Below are 25,650 nucleotides of genomic sequence, written 5' to 3'. Positions count from 1 at the left end.
GATTAACAATTGCCTCACAATCGTGGTGTGGCATTGTTATTTGGATAATGTGAACCATGGGTAGACAACACAGTACACAAAAGCTGTTCTGAATTAGAAAAGCTACTGACTCTGCTAAATCAAATACAATACACTGACCACTAGCACTCATGGGATTGTGGTCAAATATCCAGCAAGCCAGCTGGGCCAGGGATGGAACATCTATGAAGAAAACGGTAGTCAACAACTTTGTTCCTCCATACCCAGTTACTCAAATATGCTTTCTTCCAACTCTTTTGGATTGGAAGGGGAAAAAAATTAACACCGCATAATACCTTGGATAGGCACATATACTGAAAATCAACCTAAAAATTCCATTCCTCAATAAAAGCTATCTTAAACAGTGAATGTGTTAGAGAATCAACAAGGAGAAGGACACAGATCTTTCCACCTTGCCTCTTTAGGAAGGGATGCCATCAAGAGGCGTCTCATATCTCTTTGCTAAGTATTTTTGCTTAGTCCAATTGTTTAAAATTGTCAACAACAAAACATGGAAATGCATTCCTAGGAAGTCAAAGTTCCAATTTCTATAGCCAGTCTTCTTACTTGGTAATACTGAATAACTCCTATCTCTAGACATGAGTTTTTGCATCATTAGAAGAGAGGTATTAATTTATTCTCTCCAATGTACAGAGAGCTTAGAATTTCTTTATTATTAAGCACTAGACTTCCATGTTTTTAAATGAAATAATTAGGATAAAAATACAGATTTCAGCATATGTATTACCTGATTCATAGAAGACCGAACCATAGCCATCCATAAAAATGGTCAGTACTTTTCCTTAGAATTTTCCAAAGGAGACTTCGTAACCTTCCTTAGCAATGAACTCACATATTTAGAGAAAGAAAAGTTGAACAGAATGTTGTACAGATTGCTCAAAATCAATGCATATATGGAATCCTGGAAGGCACAAACCACAAGAAAGCCATTTTAAACATTTGGGGAGGGAAGCACACAACACATTAGCTAATAATGAAGAATATAAGTACTGAGTCTGTCCCATAGCTGAATCACTACAGAAATGGTTACGAACCGAAGGTGAAATCCTAGCTTCAGTTTCCTCTTTATCATTACTGCTCTAAAGCACCATTTCCCAGTGTTCTAGAAGATATTCACAGATGCTCTGTTGGAAAGGGGGTCCCCACAGCCCCCATGGCTGAATAAAGCAGTTAATTAAATAGGTTTCTCTGCTGCTGGACTTTTCAGAGCCTTGGAATGTGAATATAGATTCTGTATCTCCCAGAGAGGAATAAAGAATGCCTCATTACCCTGTCTTTTCCTCCCCACTTCCCCAAGGAATACCTATTAATCCTTCCTGAAACAGCACTCTCCTACCAACTAGAATACAGAACAAAATCCTTATGTCTGCTTCCCCTCAAATTCCCACCAGCCCATCTATGCAAAATTTCCCCTATGCAAAATTTAAATTCTGCTACAGGTTACAGATTATCAAGGCAATACTAGACATTAATGGTTTAATGCATATAAAATGCTTGACTGAAAAAAAAAAATGAATCCTCTCTTTGTATTGCCCACACCTTTTCCAGGGTATGTCAAATTTACAGCATAAAGAATGAGATTAAATTTAGCATTATTTCAAGCTTTTTTTTTCTTTTTGGCAGATGACATAAATACACCGCTATGATACTATGATAGTCTGCTCCAAGAATATGGACTCAACCGTCTACTTATATCTCTCCTTACCCCCCTCCCCCACCACACAGACATGTGATTTCATGATAAAATAGCTCAGGAATAGAAAAGCGGCACAATCACGGCGTTACTCCAGCAGCTTTTTTTTTTTTTTTAATTTTTTATTGTTATGTTAATCTCCATACATTACATCATTAGTTTTAGATGTAGTGTTCCATGATTCATTGTTTGCCAGCAGCTTGTCTTTATACAACCTGCAGCTTAAGAGAAGGTCAGCAACATTAAAAAAAAAAAAAAAAAAAGGGAAGGATGACTTTGAAATGTGTCACGAAACAGAGCTGTTTATCAATACGCCTGACAAGAATAAGGTGAGAGCCCATTTCAGGCGGCCAGAATGACTGCTGTACATCACACTCGGAGGCAGTAAGCCAAGACAGAATGAGTATTACCAAGTTGTTATGGTAACTAAATTGTGGCTGGTTCCATAAAACATTAGCTTTCCATCGTGGGGACGGTGTTTGAAATTCAATGTAAGTCAGGGTCTCTGCTCTAAATGAGGCAGCAGTGGTCGCCTCAACCTACAATAAGGCCATCGGAGAACTCCGCTTGAAGAGGGCAGAGCAGGACCAAGGTAGCTCAGCTGCAGCGGCCAAGGCCATTGCCCATTAACTGTCAACACCACGACATCAGGACCTAGGTGACAACCTTCTCCACCTGACTTCACCGATAAAGAAGCACTCCGGAAAGGAAAAACCAACCGAACAAACAAAACAAAGGTCATGAAAACCACAACTGAAGGCAAAAATCTTGGTAAAACCAGAGTCTGATATCAGCACATGGAGAACAGCACTGCAGATGGAGGCTTTGGAATCCAAGAGATGCAGTTTGAATATTGACCCTGTTCACTGACTACCTGTGCGAGCCAGAAGAAACACCCTCTTTTCACTCAGGTCTGTCTGTACTGAACATGTAATAACTGTGGAACCGGGTAGTGGTTAAGATTATGAACATTGGCATCGAAGAGCCTGGACTGCAATCCTTTGTCTGCAGCCAAGTGGCTGCAGGACTCTAGACAGGTTACTCAACCTCCCCAAGCCTCAGTGCCTTCCTGTAAAATACCAACCTCCTCCAGTTGTGGTGAAGATTAAGTAAGACCCTTCTCCTGACTGGAACAGAGCGGGGACTTCATACATGTAAGCGACTGCTATGGTTCTGGTGGCAGAAGCCATCACTACCTCCCAGATACAGTATAATGGGCCCCTAACACTGGCCACATCCTAATCCCTGGAACCTGCGGGTTGTTCATTTACACGTCAAAGGGACTTTACAGATGGGATTACCTAAAGGATCCTGAGGCAGGAAGATTATCCAGGAGGACACAATGTAATCACAAGGGAAAGAGGGGGAAGGTGAATCAGAATCAGAGAAAAAGACGTGAGGTCAAATGCAGAAATCAGAGGAGAGATTTGAAGATGACCCACTGCTGTCTTGGAAGACAGAGAAGAGGCCACGAGCCAAGAAACGTGGACAGCCTCCAGAAGCTGGGAAAGGCAAGAAAACAGATTCTCCCCTAGAGCCTCCAGGAGGAACACAGCCCTGCTGACACCTTGATTTTTAGACTTTTGACCTCTTTAAGAAATTTGTGGCCCTTTTAATGTATAACTATATCAAATTTAGTTGTTTTAAGTTGCCACTCTATTGGTGGCAATTTGTTATAGCAGCAATAGGGTACAAATAACCACCTTATCAATACATTAAATGGGAAGGCTTGTGAAAAAAGCACGGCACATAGTAGGGGCTGAATAAATGATGAATTATTCAAATTGTTTATTTTTGATAGACGCCAGTCAATGACTAGGGAGAGCTCACGCCTCTCCGAGAAACCATAGTCACGTAGTTTTTCACTGCAGCTAACGTCTGTTACCTATAGCAACCTGGATACCTCCTACGGCATATCAAACAGCTATAGATAGATATCATCCTCCAGCCATTCATTCTTAGATAATTGCACCTGAAATAGTCCAGACAACTAAATGAACCAGAAAGGGAGGTACCATCAACCAAGAAGCAGCTGAATTCCAAAGATGAGCAAACCTAGACAGGAATATCATTAGCCCAAGGCAGTCTTGTAACTTAAAGCAGAAAAAAACCGATAGTGCTTTAAAAAGAAATAACCAAAAAGAAAAAAGTCTACTTGCCTCAAGTGACGTCTAAGACCACTGAGCCCAAGAATCTGATGGCATCCAAGAGGAGAAGCCCCTCAATGATCACTGAGAAGGAATTAGACACAAAAATGCAAGAGCCTGCCCCAGTCAATGAGAGAAAACAAACACAGGAGTGATCAGAAGCTGGTTTCTCCTCCCTTTTGTTATAGCTAATGTCCAGCGTGAATGGAGTATTACATTCGCTCTTGGTAGCATGTCTGCTAGTACATCAGCGACATGGCAGGGGAGAGGGGGTTGACTTCATCCCTCTCCCTCTGCAAAGACCTTGGATTCCTGCTGCCTGGATGTTACAGGCCTAGAGGAGAGGCAGCTTTCACTGAGAGAACTGTTGAGACACAGCGATTAGGGTGATCTTAGGAACAACACTCCAAATCATGTGCAGGAAGATGGATGGGATGTCTGCAATAAAGAGACTGGGAAGGGAAGAGAATACAGCAGAAAAACAAGGAGACAGAGAACAAATGATAGAATTAACTGATTAGTTGCACTGGGGAAATTAGTAGGCCAGTCAAGGTTATTACTTTCTTGTGTACCTTCATATACTTCCCCAAAAATAGCCTTATGTTTACACTGTGTAGGACCTAGGGTCTCAGCACTGGGATGCTCTTCTTCATGCCTATGGAGGGTCAGGGAACAGCCCAATCACTTTTATAGGCACACAGAAGAATTTCTCACTTACCATTTGTTTTTAAAGGCTTTATCTAGGTCTCCATTCCTAGAAGTATATTATGAAGGTTCAGGTCTTTCAACCAATAAAAAGTCTAGAAGAAAACAACTTTGCCCAAGCTCCTACCACTGCGAGAGGCCAATAGGAGTTAAGGGGAAGCACAAAGAAGTCATGAAGCCCAAAAGGAATACCCCATGGCCTCAGGTGAGATTATATATCCTTTTTCTTCTGCTAGGATTTGCATTGGCCCAATACTTAGAATTCACATTTGCCTAACATGAAGATGGGGCACAGGAATCCAGTGAAGGGCAAAGGATGGGTGGAATACAGGGACGGAATGTCAGAGTTTTCCAACTGCTCCAGGGATCCCTCAGGATCATCGGGTGGGGTGTGCTTGGGCGGGAGGGTGGGAAACTGGAATGCTTCAGTTTGAACTTGCCTTTTGTTTGTTTTATATTTGAGCTTCTTGAAGGAAGAAATGCCTAAAAACATCTAACCTAATCCAATCATCTCATTTCACCAACAAACAAAAAAACTGAAAAGAGGGTGACTGGTTTGCCCAGGACGGTCCGGGTTTGTGCCTGATGACCCACTGTAATTTTAAAAAGCATCCCCACAAAGGGACAATAAGTTATGCAGTCACCCACATCAGAAAGGTTCTAGATCTGCCTGAGAACCCACATTTTCATGTGGTTCAGCCAGCATCAGAGCATCTCATAAGATTCTTCCTCCTGTACAGTACTATTCTCTTATCAAATAAAGTTTTATTTGCTTTTTGTTTTTATTTGTTCCCCTAACAGGGGAAAGAATTCCATTATACCCTAGTAACAGTCATAGAAAGAATTTAAACGGTCACTGGACATTTTTCCTTATTATACACTACACGGATTCTTTGCCTTGGATATTAATCAAACACTGTAGAGCCTACTTGTATGGTCCTTTTGAAAAGTTATGTCATACTGGTGATTTTTTTTTTTTTCCAGTACAGTTAGGACTTAAATTGAGGTATAAAAACTATCTGAACATGACCCAGAGACATCCACTAAAGGATAGGAGAAATCCAGTACAAACTGTCCTTATTTCTAGATTTTCAATTTTATCTATTTTTGAGTAATGTAACTAACAACACAAAAATTATGAAATGGAATGTAAAATCTGCATTCATTTTTAGGATGAAATGTGAGATTTCTGAGCAGTTTCCTACTTGCTCCAGTGAACCTTAGGGCATGTATTTGCAGTCTCCTTCCTTCTCTGGGAGTGCTGCAAGTTGATAAACGTTTCTGCAGATGGTTCATGACCACTCTTTATGGCGGATACCCCTGACATGCCATGAGTCACTGCTCTTGCCTTTCGTAATGTGACCTCATCTCTGTAGAGAGCATCCTTTATTTTGTGCTTCCCTGAAAAGGGCTGTTTACACACCCAATCCATCCCAATGGAGCTTCTTCCTAGCTAGAAGAAGGAAAGATTTCTGAAACACACTCAGGATCAAATTATGCACTTCCCTGCAAATGCTGACCCAGCCGTATCACCTCAGCATAGCCATGCTGCCTTCATATCCAGAGGCCTGCCTAGAAAATGCAAATGCAGAGAGAAAAGAACAAGGATTAAGACAAGCCCCTTATTCATATATTCCCAATATCGTACACTCCCAGGTTCCCAGCAATATTCTAACAGGTTGCCGTGAAAAAATCTTGTCAATGTCTACTCTTTTCCTAATGCTCACATGAAATTTTACTGGCGACAGAAGAAAAACTAAATAGTAGAAGTAGGCAATAAGCAATGGAACTGTGATGAGAAAAGCTATAGCATATTTTCCAATAGTGCCTGCATTGAAACAATAGGTTATTTTGCATGTGCTCAGGGTAGTAGATGCCTAGCTGAGATAGGACTTCCTATTGTAACGGAGACTGTACTGTAACAAGAAAGATGAATAGGTTATTTCACCGTGGCAATTGCACTACCTTCCAATTTCCTAGTTTAAATGCAAAGATCCAGGAAGAAACAGACCTGCATTCCTATCTCCTCTCCAACACAAACCTGCTTATGCAAATCTCTTAACCTCACTGGGCCTCAATGAGGTGAACATACATATGACTAACTTTGTAAAATTGTATAAGGTTTATTTGAAATATCTAAAGCCATATACAAGCAAATGGCTTTAAAAAAGAACCATAGGAAGTTGAAAACTATTTTGTGTAAGATCCAGGAAATTGTCCCTATGACAAACTGATGTTGTTGCCAAGGAAAAGGTTGTGTTCTTGGCCTTCTAAGCCTCAGGACACCTGGATGACTTGGAGGAGAGAAAGGTTACTCCAGAAAGGGAAACGTGGAGATTCAAGAATGTAATGACAGGGATGGTGGGGGAAGGGAACAGAATACCAAACTAATTTTCCTCCTCAGATACAATAAAACATTCCCATATTCCTTCCAAAGTAATGAGCAACTATTCCAAAAATTAAAAGGCATATACAACTTTAACCTTGTGAGCATCATTTCCTCAAAAAACTACTTTGTTGGTGGGGAACGCACTCAGGACTGTACACTTACAGAATTATTCCTCCCCAGTAATTTGTTTGGCAAGAAAACTTGATCTCCTTTATGTAATTAGATGATTAAAAGTGGTATTTGATTGAACCCTTGCTATACAAAGTGATCTTAAGTTGACTGAAGGACACATTCAAACCCTTTAATTGGCAATGTTTATGTTTGGGATAATGTAGCTTTACTCAAGGAGAGAATAAACATTTCCCATTTAAACAATTTCAACACCTATAACAATGTATTTATTCATCCCAGAGACAGGTTTTATTAAGTCCCTTTCGAGAATGAAAAGAACATGATAATACTTCAAATCATACACTCCTGGGGGAAAAATGAGCAGAGTATCCACAACGACCATTTTCAGTGAGAATAGCAACAAAAATTATCAAACTTGATCGATTTACGATGTACAGAAGAAAGAGACTGCATTGTGTAACTATCATTCACCATTCAGTCGCAAAACTACCAGCTTTGCCGAAGCCTATGTCACAAATGAAACACGCTGACCCCAGAACACAAGCAGAAGTGTTTTAAAGAATAGTTCTTTCCATTCATGCCTAGTAAAACAAGCAGACCAGGCTTCTTTTTTTTTGCCTCTTTCAACTGTCATTACTGATTTTAAATTATGTATGGCTTCCCTCAACACTGCAGAGGCATAACTAAAGACCAATCATGGGGACGCCTGGGTGGCTCAGTCGGTTAAGCGTCGGCCTTCTACTCAGGTCATGATCTCAGGGTCGTGGGATCGAGTACTGCCCCAGAAATAATGAGTGACAGAATCTCTGCACCCTTTCTTAATCATAGATGTGAATTCACAAGTCTAAGCATTAGTGACACTGGGTTCTAATTCTACTCTACCACTAATCATTTTTGTGAATTCAAATAAACCACTAAACTTCATTCCAAGCCTGTTTAGCTGCCTATAAACTGGGGGCAAAAATACTATCTACCTTCCAAACTTGAAACTATTATATGCCAAACTATTTCAGAAAAAAGCAAACTAATTATATAAATGCAACAATGCAACGAATATCAACTAGTTATTTCCTATTAACATTACACTGCCATGGGAACAGTAAAATATTTTTTTGTAGTCTTCCTTCCTAGAGATTTTTTCTAAACCAATTTGTAAAAAGAGGAAACGGTTTATTATATCTCACATACTTTAAAGGCTACCATTTTTAAAATTGTTTTTAACTGGTGGAGAAAATAGAATTTGAGCACTTTGAGTCACCAGGCCTTAGGGACTCTTCTATTACCTCTCAGATATGGTCTTACCCTGGCCATAGGCTATTTTAATTTACCCCCCATTGTCACAGCTAGCTAGCATGAAGACTCAGTCCTTGGTCAAATCAATCAGGCCCTCAAGAAGAATAAAACCAGTATGAACAGGCAGCAGACGAATCTGGTTTAAAAGTCAGATAAACTTAACAACAACAACAAAACAGTTGGCTGCAATAGCATGTTAACTGCACCCCCTTATACCTAAAGCTAATCAATTAGCAAATTGTTAGAACTTGCCCTTTGGTTTGATCATTTTGAAGTTTCCAAAGCCTCCCCTTCTAGCATACAGCTGTGAACTGTGTTTCAACTAGAAAAAGATGCTGGCGGTTCCACCCTTCCATCCCCCTCTATTTTATCCTCTCTCAGTCCTGCAAAGCTTTAATACCTACGCAAAATACCAGGCTTTACACTATTTGGCTACACAGACAAGAGATAAAAATCCGTATAACTCGGATCCTAACCATAAAACCATTTGCCCACATGGTACTGCCATCATGTCCAGAGACGTTTGGAGGCTGAAATGTAAACAGAATTATTTATTTGCTGAGCATGACAGGAGGGAAAATAAAATGTAGTACTACAATCCTCACAATTAGAACTCAGCCAATTTATTGTCCACTGCCTGAGTGCTGAATTTCAATCTGTTCTTTTGATGTAACATACACACATATACACATACACAAACACACGCACACATACACAAAAGGTTTGAACATGAGGCATACAACACAAATTCTATTACAGTGGAAACAGGGAAGACATATAATGAAATCTTTTTCTGTCTACAAGGTCATCCTTCTAATTCACGGAATTCATTTAATCCTGAGGTCCAATTCAATGCATCCTCCTCTACAAATAAATCTATACAGGCTCCTAACAAGAGCCCTAAGAGGGGGTTCAGAATGCAAATGAGAAAAACAACCATAACATGGCCACTGGTAAATTGCTCCTTTTAGGTAAGCAACACAAAAGAAGCATTTTTCTAATTTAAATATCTTTTAGAGGGCAATAAACTGCTTTATCAAAAAAATTAAACTGTAGCTCTAAGCAAAAAATGAAACTAATAACATGAGCTAGAGGTTAATTTTCAAGGGCTTGGATCTATAATTTACCACCCACTTCTTTTTCATTAATGGCACCAACTTATCATTAAAAACTTCTCTAGACTGTGCCTTCCTTTGGTACTGGTGATTCACATGACTGAGAGAGTAACAATTATTCATCATTCAATCTTTAGTAACCTCTCAAAAAAAAAAAAAAAAAAAAAAAAAGACCAAGATCTGACTTCACCTTTATATTAGATTATATAAGAAGTTACAAACACTTAAAAGTCCTGCTCTTTAGAAACGGAATGTTTCAACATCAACTGGAAAGTCACTGAGCTAAAACCACTCTCAGCCAAAGAAATTATCACGGTAATTACCTTAAAAACCTTGCTATAGGGCGCCTGGGTGGCTCAGTTGGTTGAGCGACTGCCTTCGGCTCAGGTCATGATCCTGGAGTCCCAGGATCGAGTCCCACATCGGGCTCCCTGCTCAGCAGGGAGTCTGCTTCTCCCTCTGACCCTCCCCCGTCTCATGTGCTCTCTCTCTCATTCTCTCTCTCTCAAATAAATAAATAAAATCTTTAAAAAAAAAAAAAACCTTGCTATAGTAATAGGGAGATAACTCAAAACACTTTTTAAAATAGCAAAGAAAATACAATTATCAATTAATAAAATTATAAGTACGCTATGAAGTATCAGTCTATCTTACAAAAATATTATTTGATATTTTACTAACAGAAAGGCCAATGATATATAGAATACATCTTGGTATACAAAAGTCCTGAAATTATGAGAATGTTTTTGTTTGTGAAATACTTTGTACTCACTAATACATTTTTACCAAAAGAACCATGAAATCTGCATCTTATTCTTTCCTGAAAATTTTTTATTACACTTAAGTGGTTACTATCTGCTGACCCATAATATCTAAGAATGGTATGTGAGGGATTTTTGAGTGAATATTTTAACACAGTTTTGTGGTTATCCACAAGTCACTGACAATTTACTCAGCCTTAAAAGGCCAGCAGAAGCCATGACCAACCTTTATACAATTTTGTGCCCTAGGCTTCAGCTCACATTGCTCTGGACCAATTGAGTCATGGAGAGGAAACTCTTTCAACCTTAAACAGTCCCTGTTTTTTGTAGATCACCTCATGTAATGATGCTACCTTTGCTGATACTGAGACATAAGAATGCTAACTGTGGGGTGGGATTTCAATAACCTCACCCAAATTTGGCTAATCCCAGTCAGGGTCCCAAACACTGTCTGCCACATTAGCGATTCATTTTTAATTTCTACTACATCTCCTTTTCTAATGCTCTTTCCTCAGGCAGGTAAACAAGACAATCTCAGATTTCAGAAAATATTTAAAAATTCAGTTTATGGGTTTGGGCCTTTGTTATAAAGTTAAAACAATACAATTGACTTTTAAGGAAGCATCCAGTTCCTACATTGCCAACCTCATGTTGGACACCTATTCACTATTCTTAATAAAATCAAAATGCATAATAAATGTTATTTAATTACTATACACTCACGATATAGTTGGGTTCTTCAGCAACAATAGCCCACCTAATTGTCACATCAATTCTGAGACAGGTACTATTATCATTCCCACTTGCAGATGAAGAAACTAAGATTTGGAGAGACTGAATCATTTGTCCACATACATACAGTCTATTAGAAGTGTTATCATATTGTAAAGACTCAGCTCTTTACATGGTATGGTCTCCATTAAACAATTACATATTAAGATCTTGTAATTTTAATATCTCCTCTCAAACAGAATCATATACATGGCATCCCTGTTCAATATTCTTCAATGATCACTGCTACCTCCAGAATAAAATACAAACTCCCTAATCTAGAAATTATAAGTTTTCTGGGCTGCCTGCCCTTCCAGCTTCACCAGGTTGCACCTGACCTATGCACACATTTTTGCTCCTGGGGACTGATTGTTCCCAAACCTTTCATGTTCCCTTATGTCCTTCTACACTTGCAGAGTCACATCCTGAAACATCCTACTCCATTTTGTCCATCTGGTAAGTTCCCACTCATCTTTCATGACTCAGTTCAAGCATCTCCTCTCTGGGCATCCTTCCCTGACGCCCAGCCACCAGGCAGAATGGTCACTCCCACTTCTGCTTTCCCATGCATCTTCTTCATACATCTAGACTGACTATGAAACTTTCATATTCAAACTATTTTCCAGTATCTCACCAGCAATGAGCTCCTTAAGAACAACTACTTTGTCATCTTTGCCTTTTTGGCAATAGACGTGCTTCAAGAATAAGCAAAGGAAGGGGGGCACCTGGGTGGCGCAGTCAGGTAAGCTTCTGACTCTTGGTTTTGACTCAGGTCATGATCTTAGGGTCATGACATGGAGCCCCGCGTTGGTTTCTGTGCTCCCAGGAGTCGGCCTGAGAGTCTCTCCCTCTGCCCCTCCCCCCTGCTCACAAGCGCACATGCTCTCTCTCATTCTCAAATAATCTTAAAAAAAAAAAAAAAGAAGAAACAATAAGCAAAGGAACAAATGTATAAGTGGCATTAGTGGAGCTGAATAACAAACCTCCCGTACTACAAGCTCTGGAATTCTTGGACTTTGTAGCTGGCAGTACTGAACAAGTATGAAGATGTGATTTGCAGAGTGTAATATCTACATCTTAAAACAAGTTCTTTAAAAAAAAAAATCTCAATATAGAAAGCTCACTGTCAACTGTACCTGTTAGCACAGGTCCAAAGTGGAAAGAGGACACTTAGAGAACTCTACAAATAGCTCCCCACAGCTGGAATATAAGGTAAAGATGGCCAGATGCAAGAGGACGCAGGGCCAAATCCCAGGGATCCATATGCCATGGAACAGATTCAATTTTGAATAATTTACTATCCCATTTCCCAGTTAGAATATCCATTCTTGTATCTCTGCATGTCTCAAGGCTACCCTCCATGGTTCAAAAGCCACTCTGTCCTTCATGCATTCTGCATTTTCCCCAGCCAGAAGAGGACTTCCCCCCCTTCATCTCCTCCCCTCCATGGATACTTGTTCTTGTCTACAGAACTTGCCACATTTCCCTTTGCACAAGTCTTCCCTTACCTGCTAGACATAAACTCATTAAGGGCTAAGTCTACATCCCTATCACATAGTCCAGAGCCCAATATACTGTGGCATGAAGAATAAGGCACTCTCTGGGTTCTGAAACTACTTTAAATAGACACTTGAATTAAAATTCAGTAGTCAATAAGTGTTGAAATAAATTCATGATTATATATCATAGCAATTACAGGAAAGATGTCAAGTGAGAAAATGAAGGAAAAACAGTAACACAACTGCGTGCATGCACACACACACACACACCAGACAGAGTAAGACTCAGTCTCCCAGCACTTGGACATCAAAAGAATCAATAGGACAACTGATGTTCCTAAAGATTCAGCTACAACTCAAGGACATTGCAAGGGGCATGCTCAAAGTTAGCATTTTAATTTGAATCGGAGCTAGTACCATCATCTTGTAATAGTTCACTGAAAGCATAACCTTCAAACATGAATCAGACAACTACAATCATTTCATAATAATGGGACCTAACTACAAAAGCAGAGCATCACAAGAAAACAAACACTGCATTTTTAGTGTAAACTGCTACCCCGTATTCTAAAGCGCACTTTATACTTTGTGGGGCATTTTCTAGAAAATTTCCACATGTAGACTTTGCCCTGGATTCTACCATGAGAAGAAGCAGAACATGGAGATTTCTTCCTCACTTCACATTTCAATGTAATTAAACGTAAATGGCTGACAATGAGGTATATGGCACAATGAGGTGCATGGGTGAGCCCAAGGGTATCCAGTCTTTCTGTGGTGAGACATTCATTCCAGATGCCACCTCCCTTGGAGCCACACACACTAACAGAGACTTGAGGTAGAGGAGCAGGATTTCTGGCGGCCAGAAGAAAGAGATAATACTGCGGCCACATTCACAGCATCGTCCTGTAGTACTTCTGCCCCCGCTAACCCCCAACCTCGATAACAGGACTGGAGGTAGCTACTCCCTAATAAATACAATCAACAAGGACAATGTGCATTTGCATAGCACCCTGGAGTTTGAGTCCCCTCACCTACATTACCTTAATCCGCTTTACAGTGAACCAAAGTCCATGATTAGTCAAGTCGGCCAGAGCCATCACCAACCATTGTAAGATCCATAAAGGCAATGGAAATGAATACAAAGAAATCAGCAAAGCCTCAAGTATTAGGATGGTAGCGATTAAAAGGCCTTCTTCGAAGAATCTCCTCCTCCCAGGACTAAAAATTCAAACATCATGAAGTCATCCAGTGAAAACATCAAGATTCCTGATTCCCTTTACAGGTTCACAATCCCTAAATGAAATTCATAATCTAAAAGCTCTGAAAATCAGGTGACTGGGGGGCTCCGTCGGTTAAGCATCTGCCTTCGGCTCAGGTCATGATCCCAGGGTCCTGGGATGGAGCCCCTCATCGGGCTCCCTGCTCAACGGGGAGCCTGCTTCTCCCTCTCCCTCTGTCCCTCCTCCCTGCTTGTGTTCTGAAAATCAAAAAGTTTTTTATAAGCCAACCTAAAGTAAAATAAGGTTACACAATCTTTATCTCCACTGTATTAGTTTTCTATCACTGCTGTAATAAATTACCACAGTTTTAGCAGCTTAAAACAACACAAAAGTACTGTCTTACAGTTCTGGAGTTCAGAAGTCCAACCGGGGTCTCACTGAGCTAAACTCAGTGTCAAGAGGACTGCATTCCTTTCTAGAGGCTCTAGGGGATAATCTGTTTCCTAGCCCTTTCCAGCTTCTACAGTGCGTTTCTTGACCCACGGTCTCCTTCCCCCATTTTCAAAGACAAGTCATACTTCTTTGACCCTGTTCTCATCACATCTCCTCCTCTGATCACAGTTGGGTAAAGTTCTCTGCTTTCAAGGACCCATGTGATTAGATTGGGTCCACCCAAATAATCCAGGATCACGTCCCCATCTCAAAGCCCTTAAACCTTAATTTTAAGAGCAAAGTCCCTTTTGCCATGAAAAGGGACATAGTCACAGGTTCTGGGGATTGGGATGTGGATATTTTGGGAGAGGGACATTAGTCTATCTACTACTCCCACTTACTCTATTTATGGATTTTCTTACAGAAATAGTCATTTATTTGACAAGAGATACTGCCCCAGGTCATAGTCAGACTTTACATAATATACCGTGTGTGTGTGTGTGTGTGTGTGTGTACACACTACATACACACACACATACATTCTACTGAGTTTCTAAAGTATGAAAATGTCCACTTCTGAAATAGTTCTTACCCTAGGTTTCAGTAAGAGATTGTGACCTCTACCGTACTTTATCGGTACTGTTTGTTCTCTTCTACCTCACCAGTCACCTCTGTCCACGCCCTTCAAAGAAGGGATTGCTCTTCTATTAAGTCATATCCAAAAACAGTGCCTGGACTTCAATTATTAGCAAGCAGAGTGATTATGCTTTAAAGAACACAAAACCTTAGTGTGCCTGGGTGTGGCTCAGTTGGTTAAGCATCTGACTCTTGATTTCGGCTCAAGTCATGATCTCAGGGTTGTGCGATTAAGCCCCGCATCCAGCTCTGTGCTGGACACGGAGCCTGCTTAGGATTCTCCTTTTCCCTCTGCACCCCTCCCCAAATAAATAAATAAATAAAGCACAAAACCAAGGTCTACTCCCTCTCGCTCTCTTGACTTCCTAGTTTTCTATGGCTATTGAATTGAAATTAGGGTCCCTCCTTCTCCTTTTGACTTCGCCTTCCTAAACTGTGGCTAGACCAGAGCATAGCAAGACTAAATATATTTACATATTTGGACTCAAGATTAAAGTATGCGTTCCGAACTACCATCTTCCAAAGAACCCTGCAGCAAGGGTAAACTGCACCATCTCAAGCTATTAATCAAGTGGTATTCTGATTACCTTTTGGCTGCTATTGCCTGCACAGATCTTCCTTGGGGTCCTTGCACAGGGATGGCGGTAACTGGCAGGAAAGATTCAGGCATTTCTGGGACCCTAACATACTACTAAAGAAACCCCACCTCAATTCTTAAACTATAATTAGCAAGCACTAACATCAGGAAGTTTAAAAGTTCATAAGATGCATTTCCACTCTGGCCGGGGGTGGTAGGGGTGGGGAATATATAAAATATATATATATTTCCAGAGTATGAGATATTTGCCCTATAGGGAATACCCTGAAGAGACATTCTTAGTTAGCAAAAAAGGAAAAAGCTATAGGTAATGGCATAATGTCTAATGCAACTTCCTGCGACATTCATGAGAGTTTATCGGCTCTCGGCAGAAAAGCCTTTGTGGTTATTGAGGCCATATACAGGAGACCTTCAAAAGAGCATTAGCATTCATTAACAGTGTAGAACCCAGGGTAACTCTCAATTATGGTAACATAATTCAACCCGATCTTGTGTTGAGTGCAGCTTAACCATAATAAATTGTAAAGTCTAGCTATAAATAAGCAGCCAAACACTCTGAAAAATAAAAAATAAAAAAAAATTTTAATTAAGCACATTCAACTTCCTCTAGGGCAGGGACCTTGTCTTCTTCATTTCTGTAACCCTGACATCCTTACCACAGCATAGAAGGCAATTAATGTGTATCTATAAACTTTACTTTTGCTTAAACACCATGTTTACTTTGTGGGGTAAATTAATGCAATGACAAATGTGCAAAGCACATAAAACAAGCACACAAGATGGGACATATTAGCCAACAAATAAGCAAAAGCACGCTTATCAAAAGACATCTCAGACAACACTCTCAGACTTTATACATGTCTGCCATAGGTCCTTTTCACTGGCAACTTGGAGTGCTTTCATTTCTACACATTTGACAAAGAACAAAAAAATCACATCTGCGTTGTTTATCCTTAATTCTAAAGGTAGTTCTTTTTGCACCCAGTGCTCAAACATAAAAATATCAAGAACTAGTAACTTCATTAACTTTTTCTGGAGGCTTGTGATGCAACTCATTTGTGATGTCCTAAAAACTAATTTCTGAATGACTGCTTTGTGGTGTTCCAAGTCCTCCCAGGTGAGGCTTGTTCAAATACCTAAGGACTGGGAAAAAAATCAATTTCAATTCCCAGAGAGCTTGATATTGGTGTAGGCAGGTGAAGAGCATCACTGTTTCATACCAAGATAACCATGGATCTGAAAAAATTCCCAGGGGCAACAATCCTATTAATTATCCTACCTAACAAAGTACACAGCAAAAGTACTAAAACCTTACACTCCAAACCATGAGACTGGTGGCTCATTTATGAGAAGGACCTAATATTCACACCAACTTAAAGACTCAAAAACACTTCTTAGATGAAATCTTGCCATTTGCAACGACGTGGATGGAACTGGAGGGTATTATGCTGAGCGAAGTAAGTCAATCAGAGAAAGACATGTATAATATGACCTCACTGATATGAGGAATTCTTAATCTCAGGAAACAAACAGGGTTGCTGGAGTGGTGGGGGGTGGGAGGGATGGGGTGGCTGGGTGATAGACATTGGGGAGGGTATGTGTTATGGTGAGCGCTGTGAATTGTGCAAGACTGTTGAATCACAGATCTGTACCTCTGAAGCAAATAATACATTATATGTTAAAAAAAAAAAAAAAGAAGAAGAAGAAGAAGATAGCAGGAGGGGAAGAATGAAGGGGGGGAATCGGAGGGCGAGACAAACCATAAGAGACTATGGACTGAAAAACAAACTGAGGGTTCTAGAGGGGAGGGGGCTGGGGGGATGGGTTAGCCTGGTGATGGGTATTAAAGAGGGCACGTTCTGCATGGAGCATTGGGTGTTATACGCAAACAATGAATCATGGAACACTACATCAAAAACTAATGATGTAATGTATGGTGATTAACATAACATAATTAAAAAAAAACACTTCTTAGTATTTATTCTCCCACGTTCTCAGCACCAACTTATACATAGTAAAGATTCAGTCACCTTCTAAATTTTTATGGATGGTAATTTATATAGATAAAACAGATTCATTAAGTAAAAAGTGAGGGTATTATCTTTTCTCCGTTCTCCGATCCACACAATTTCAAGTATACCAAAACTTTGCACTTATGTAGACTCTATTCTACCTATGATAATATCCAAGTTTTAGAATTCATTAAACTTGTGATACAACAATGAGAAAAAGATTGATACATATAATCCAGAACCATGCTTAGAAGGGAAACCTAGTAACACCCACAAAAGCCTGAAGTACAAATTCATAAAGAAGGGCTACATGAGGCAATGTCACCAGGGCATCATTTGGGTCATATTATATTTCGGGCACTTAAATCTTACCCTGTTTAGTAGGCAACAGAAGAAAAGTCTGTATGACAATGAAAGCCTAAATCATTAAGGATTTTGTGTGTGCTGGGAGTAACCTGAAGGTAAACTATGATACTATGTCAAAGCTTACCCAAGTATCAGCTGAAACACGTCCCAGTCCTCAACCCCCAGCCCGTGATTGCTTTCAAAATTTCAAGACAGCTGAACTTTTCACACATACCATTGCCAAAAGGAAGGGCTGGGATTAAGTTCCAAGTTAGCAACTAATGAAAGAGGAAACATCAGGTCTTCTGTCCTCATTTAATGACGGATAATGTCCACAAAAAGATTCATTCTGAGGAGTTAAAGTGTAAAAGATCAGGATACCAGTAATTCACTGTGGTTAAGTGCAGAATTTAAACAGCATTCTGTCAACAAGAACTCTATTAACTGGCACTTCTACCTATCTATAAAACAATAACTAGTATTTATAAGAATGACCCTGAGGCCGTTTAAGGTATTTATATTGCTGCTGCATAGCAAATTACTCCAAAATTTCGCAGTTTCAAAGAGTAAACATTTAATAACTCAGGCAGTCCTTGTGAGTTACAAATTCACAAGTGACTTAGCTAGATGGTTCTGGCTTGTGGTCTCTCAAAAGTATACAGTCAGTGTGTTACCCAAGACTGCCATCATCTGAAGACCTTACCAGGACTAAAGCACCCTCTTTCCAAGGTGGCTCTTTCAGACGGCTGATAAACTGGTAAACTGCCAGCTGTTAGCAGAAGGCCTCCCTTCTCCATAAAGCTCTATGGACCGCTTGAATGTCCTCACAACACGGCAGTTGGCTTCTCCCAAAGTAGGTCATCCGAGAGAACAAGGCAAAAGTGGCCATATCTTTTATGACTTAGCCTCAGAAGTCATACACCATCACATCTGCCATAGCCTATCGATCACACATTACAACCCTGATAGAATGTGGGAGGGGACTTCACAAGGGCATGAATAGCAACAGGCAGTGATCACTGGGGACCATCTGGAGGCTGGCTATTCCTACAATCTTGAAATACGCTTCCAAATGAAAGAAAGATAACACTCAATATAGTGTCAGACCTCTTTTTTTATAGCCCAATTTCTTAACCATTATTCTTAAATAGGATATGTATGTTATTTTGACTTGCCATTAAATGCTCAGCACTGTAATTTAACAACTGTTATTAAAAGCAAATATTCTGGATCCTCAAAACCTGAGTAGTTAGAGTTTCCATGGTCACAGTACATCACAGAATCAGGAAGGATCTTAAGAGGTCATCTAATCTGTTGAAGCTGAATGATGGGTCCTTGGGAATCCATTATATCATCCTTTCTACTTTTGTGTTTATTCAAAACTTTCCATAATAAAAAAATTTTTAAAGAAGTAGACTAATCCAAAACATTCTTTTTACAGATGAAGATATCCCTCAATATATAAAGAAATTTACCTATCCAATGCAAAACTCACAAGAGAAAGATAAAAAGGATGAAACATGACATCGTTTAAACAAATGACATCTTATCGCTAAGACCTCAAGTAACTTTGCAAAAAAAAAAAATATATATATATATATATCCAGCAACCTTCTTTAGCAAGGGCTTGTTGCTTTAGGATTACATTAGGGTAACAGTAGTCAGTTGTAGTTTGTGAATAAAAAGCACCAGAACACTAAAGCTGGGAGTTTTCTGTTTGTCAGATTGTTTTTAGTGGATATAATACTACCATAGCTAATCCTGATTTCCAGTTTCAATTACTGAACTAAAAAAAAAAAAAATCTATGGATAATCTTGATACTACATATAAAAAAAGATTAGGATAAACTTTTCTAGAAACTTAGAAGAACAGATTCCCCTCCAAAAACAGAGGTACTCTTTGCTCCCAGGGACCTGGTCATTATTTTCAGCTTGAGACTATAGGGAAAAGCTAAGATGGGGGTGGCAGAGAAAGAAGGAAGGAAGGGGGTGGGATAGCTCCTACGTGGACCAGTGTTCTATATGGGTCACATCAGATTTGGAAGGAAAAGTAACATAAAAATAACTATAGCCTTCTAATACAGTTCAGAAAACAGCCACAACAGCAATAATAGGGACTATGCAATGAATATTTATTGCATGCCAGGAACACTCCTAAACATGAAATCAATATATTCTCTCATTTAATCTTCACAAAAATCCTTCTCAACAACCATTTTACAGATGGGGAAACAGACTCAGATTAAGATAATCACCAGTGATAACCTACATAATAAGTGGTAGACTTGAGATTCAAACTCAAGCAGTTTACTCCAGAAGCTGCATCTTTAAGTGCTATGCAATAAATGGAGCCATAAAATCAAGCAGCCATGATGTTTTGATCCCATCTAATAAAGCAACATAAGAGGGTGTTCAAGAACAATGCTTCTTTTGATTGAAAAAAACTCCTAATGGTATGACTTTGTGGTCTCATTTGTATTTGCAACATTAGCATATAAAAGATACCATTTCTTCCTCAACGCTATCCCTACAAACCTACCAAAAGACACCAAGTAAGGCTGGAGATTTAGATGATGTTCCCCAGTACGTAAAACTGAAATCTGAATATGAGGCTCATGGTTCCATATATAAATGCACCACATATAAATATATACAAAACAAGACAAAAGAAATGTAAGTTTGTTTCAAATCTGAACTACACCTGAACAGTTATAAATTACTTCTTGTCAAAACACTGGTTTTTTTCCCTTCTTTACTCAAGAAAACTTTGGCCCTATATGTCATTGGCAGCATTTCTAAATCGTGAAATCTCGAGGTCCCCATTATGTCAAGTACTTATCCAAACAAGCACAACTAGCAATTGTCCCAACTGCTATGCTCTTACGAAAACGTTGCACAGATTAACAAAAAGTATCATTGTACAAACACTGTTTAATGACATGAACAAGCAGCTTTTAAATCCCTACAGGGACCAGGCTTATTTTCTCTGAACACTCTAAAATCATTTTAAGATAATAGTAAACACATATAATTTTAAAGACTTGGGAGTTTTTTTTGTTTTTTTTTTTTGTTTTTTTAACAAGACTGCCCAGTTACATAACCAATTTGAATGATGCATTAAATTCAGAATCTATGTTACTGCATTGCTTATCCTGAGACTTCATCTGGGACAGAGAAGGATGGTGACCTACGGAAACATCACCACCAGAGGCTCATATCAGATATTATTGTTGACAGTCAGGCTTGGAAGGAAAAATGATGTCTGAGCAGAAAGAAAGCTCTGGGGAGTTTTTCCTACCCTGAGGTCCACTTAACCTTACAGAAAATTACTTTTCCTTACAAAATGGGGGAGGGGGAGAAGGAGATCTTAAATTTTTTTTTAAAAAGTGGGAGAAATTTATTACTCACTTGCATTCAAGTAAAAGGGTGATACCTGCTGGGATTATTCAGTTCTGCACATTAGGTTATGTGAGTAGCCATTAAGGATCTACTACCTATATCCCTAGAATACAGAGAGTAATCACCTTCTCCTGAATGGAAGGAAATATTCAGCACCATTACCCATCTGTCTATGGTGTAAGGGAAGATTTCCTTTCTCTGTTCAGAAGTGTTGTCTGCTGCCTCTGAATATGTGTGTGGTATGTATCTTAGTATCTACCAAGTCTACATATGTACACCTGTGTGTATATATGATTATGTCATATATATATATTTTTTTTGAGAATTCAAAAACAGGAAAAAAGATTATGCCATTTTTCTTCTGGATATAACAAAGCTAAGTGACATCTGTGAATAAGGAGACCACCCCAAGAGTAACTACATGATACAGTGAAAAGCAGGAATATAACCTTGATCTCTTGGCTCCTGCCTCATGCACAGCTCCCTGACTCCCAGCATTTCTACAGTTGACAGCCTCTCATTTGATTTGGCGATACTCTCACCCTAATTATCCCAGTTACACACACAGTCAGACACACGTGCACGTCTCCATAAATTCTTTTCTATTACAAAAATAACATTCAACTTAGGTGTCTTCTGAGAATTTTAGAACACTCCTCAAGGAAATAAGGAGTTAAGGAGAACTGCAAACCCAGGCCTGGGAATCACTGTTCTGACTGAAGTCAAAAAGTTAACATCAGACGATCCATAGGAGCCAGCATGCTTTTCCCATCAAGTCCCCAAATGATCACAAAGTGTGGATTTGTGTCCACATTTCAGCTTGCACCCAGGACAACCATTTCCTGTTGCCATGGGTTACAAGGATGAGTCACCTGGAGCCCTCCAGACAACTTGAAAGATGTCTTATCTTGTACCATGTTCAGAATTAACAAAATATATTCTTGGTAATTAGCAGTCCTCAGCAATACAGTCTATTAAAATACCAGATCAAAAATATTTGTTAATCCCTCTGCATGAAAATGGGGACTTGCAGTAAGTAAACTTGAGGGATTTTTTTTTCCCCCTCTTATAAAACCGGTAACTCATTATTACCAATCTTTCATTAAATGATTCATATATAGATGCAATCACAAGGGTGAAAAGCAGTTTCAGGATCAATGTACTAAAATAAGAGAATAATTTATGGCTTGTCACTAATATACCTTTTAACTTCAAATCATGCAAGGCTTAATCAGAAGAGACTTCATGTTATACCATTCATGTACACATACAAAAAGAGGGACAGTCTCACCAAAATATTAAACGTACAGGAGGGCATGATAGCTCTTAAACCAAGAGCAAGAAAAATCAACATTTTATTGCATCTACAATTAATTGTGCATTCAAGTTCCATGCATTCTGCCAGGAGCATCTTGTACATGTCAGGAGAACCCACCCAACCAGGAAACACCAAAATCAGGAGTCAGGTAAAAACAATAATGTAGGACCACTACTACTATCATTGCTCACTATAAGGAAGAACATGTTGAAAGAAAAAACATGCTTTTTTAGATTTCACTGGCAAGGGAATTTTAAGTCTTTTGTAAATATTCATCTGAACTGGATAAATATGACCTACGGTATGAAAAGTATTAGGTGTAGAATTAAGAAGATGAAAATACGTATTAAAACCTACAGCTTCTTAACTGGCCAAAAACAAAGCCAACAGTGTGGAGAGGCATGGCAGTAATTATTTTCTCTAGATTAGGATTGGTTATATTTTCCAATCTATCAGCAGTTTCTCTTTTTCCTGATCCATTCTCTGCTCCAAGACCCTTTCTTCTATATTGATAGTTGAATTCAAAAACAAATGTGCAGACAAAGGAAAGGAGGCAAGAGGAGCTCACTAAAACGGAGACCTTTTCCTATATGAACTATGTATATACCACTGAAACAGAGCGGAGGATAATCACTGATTAGTATTGTTTTCACCCCTGAAATATTTTGACTTCAGGAAAACTTGAGAGCATAACAACTTGATCTCTTGGGAAACAAACAAACAAACAAAAAAATCCATATAAATTCTATTTCTGGTTAAAAAGAAGCTGTCCTGTCTTATCCCTTTGTTTCCACATGGTACAGACATCTTATGTTTCAAAGAAAAATAAAATCAGTGTGAGGAAGTGCCTCACTATAAACAATGCAGAATGGGTTCTATACTGGAGTGGCTCCACTTTTAAATAAGTTCTAACTTATACCTACCTAGCTTAGTTAGACACATGCTGAGAACCAAAAACAAAAGTCTGGTTTTATTGTACTATCATGTCCTCAGTACTGAAGTCTGAATCTAGTTACGTTTTTTTCACACAGGAGTTGCTATGCCTTATCTCATCTTTGGCAAGGTCTGTCTGTACTCCCCATCCCCTTGATTGTCTTAGCACCTTCCACCAGAAGTTGCCACTTCAGCCAGCTGGGACTTTGGGAAGCAAGGTTCTGGACCTTCATTATGATCTATTCATTCCAGTAACTGGGAGGTGTAAAACTGAATGAGGGTTAAAGAGAAGATAATTAAGGCAACAGTAGTTGTATGTTCCTCATAAACTGGGGGGTGGGGGGTGGGGAGGGGCTGTCTCTCAAGTCCCCTAAAATGAAATATCGAAGAGGGGAAAGTGTCTCTCAATTTAAGAGGGGAGTTTCTATAGAATAAGACTGGATTTTTTAAAACCTAGATTTCTTGATATCCATGGCATATGTGGATTTAAAAACATATTCAGCCCTTGCAATACATGTCATACTTGGAGCACAGAAGCGAGCTGCAGAACTCTGATTCTGATATACAGACGCCCAGCTCAGAATGCATTTCTGCAGAATCGAGGCAGATCAATAGACTCAGGAAACAAATATGTTGATGGATGAGGACAAGTCTGAAAACGACCTCGTTGAGGTGGCCACGCTGCAGGTTTCACAGCTCTTCCCATGTTGGCAGAACGGAAGGGTTACCAACGATTCCTCCTTTCTTTTAAGGGGGAGACGATAAAAGGAAACGATGGGAGGAAAAAGAGGGAAGGGAGGGAACAGAATGGAGCTGGTGATGAGAAAAGGAAGAAAGAAAAGAGAACGAGGAAAGAGAGAGAAACCCGAAGAGGGGCGGGGGAGTAGGAAGGAAATCTATGATGTTTGGACGCTCGCCAGCCACCCAGCCGAGCGCTCCATCGCCCCCAAGCCTGCCTCCCTCGCTCGTCTGGAGCCGTGGGGTTCCCCGGTTGCGCCGCCCTGGTGCGGACAGCCCTCCCCCAGACCCCAACCTCGCGCAGGCCAAGCCGAGCTGCCCCCAAATAGCCCCCCGCAGCCCGCCCACCCGAGCCCGCCACTCCCTGGACCGCGCTCGCCACCCCCGCCCCCGACTGCTCCCCGCGCCCCCATCACTAGTCTGGGGAAAAGAGAGAGATGGAAAAATCAAAAAGGGGAGGGGGCGACCAAAAAAAATTTTTTTTTTAATAATGTGATAATAGGTCCTGGGGGAGCAGCAGGGAAAAGACCCGTGGCAGGCACCTGGGAAGGAACACGCTGTTGCAAATACCCCGGGCTGCGTTGGGCTGGGCGATTTTCCACAAAAGGAAGTTTGGAAGGAGCGCTGCGGTTTGCAATGGAAGAGAACGGGAGCCCAGCGTTACCTGACTGAGGTCAAGCCGGCGGGCCGCGGAAATCCTCAGGTTTGCGATATTGAGCCACTTGATCAGGTTACTATGGAAATCGTCTTGAGAAGGAAAAAAAAAACCCGCAGCCCAGGCACATCCTCGTCACTCCGAAGGAAACTGCTGGGGCCGCCAAGCGCGGGCGCGGGACCGGGCGCGGCGCCTCTCCCGGCCCGGCTCGCTCTTTCTTCCCTCCTCGGCCGGGCCGCGCCTCCCCGCCCCGCGCCGCCGCCGCCGCCGCCGCCGCCGCCGCCGCCGCCGCTGCTGAGCAGCCCGCGGGCCGAGCGAGCCCTCCGCGGCGCGCTGCCGGGAGCGAGAGCGCGAGCGAGCTCGCAGCCGCCAGCCGGCCTGGGCGCCGAGTGGCGCTGTTTCCCAGCCGCGCAGCTGGATTTAAAGAGACAGACGCCTCGCGGGGTCTGGGGCTAGTGCCCTCGAGAGGAGCACGCAGGGCGCCCACCGTCTCCGCCCGGGCGGGATGGACAGAGGAGGCCCGGAGAGAAAAGTTTCCTGCGGGGACGGCGGTGGGAGCGCGTGAAGACCTGCCTCGGCCTCCTCTCCGGAATGCAGAACATAGGCTGCAAGGAGAGAGTAAGAGGGAATTTTTTTTTCCCTCCCTTGGAGACTAAGGGGGAAATGATTTGTATGCTCAACAAGTCATGCACCTATTTTCAGCTGCGCTCGTTTTCGTCCTTGTGCACCGACTTTTTTCATTGAAAGCACAGAGACAAATGGAGGTTCTTTCCTTGTTTTATGTCAGACTCCAAGCAGAGAGACACATGGGTTTGGAGGG

General features: G+C 40.6%; 1 protein-coding gene across 8 annotated transcripts in view; it reads right to left on the bottom strand.

Moving 5' to 3' along the window:
* The window catches only part of NAV3 (neuron navigator 3), a 799,918-nt gene extending 774,832 nt beyond the window's left edge, over positions 1-25,086 (bottom strand). For 5 of the 8 annotated variants that reach the window (XM_078076337.1, XM_078076340.1, XM_078076341.1 and 2 more), the window contains exon 1: positions 24,840-25,086. The gene's annotated coding sequence lies outside the window, so the exon portion shown is untranslated. Of the gene's footprint in view, positions 1-766; positions 941-24,839 lie in introns of all 8 variants that reach the window. The other 3 variants (XM_078076338.1, XM_078076339.1, XM_078076346.1) reach the window with 2 other exon arrangements.
* Positions 25,087-25,650: the final 564 nt, after the last annotated feature.

Source organism: Halichoerus grypus, chromosome 6, assembly GCF_964656455.1.
Source record: "Halichoerus grypus chromosome 6, mHalGry1.hap1.1, whole genome shotgun sequence".
Lineage (NCBI taxonomy): Eukaryota > Metazoa > Chordata > Mammalia > Carnivora > Phocidae > Halichoerus > Halichoerus grypus.
The sequence above is the reverse complement of the archived record's forward strand: the minus strand, read 5'-3'. Positions and strand labels throughout refer to the sequence as shown.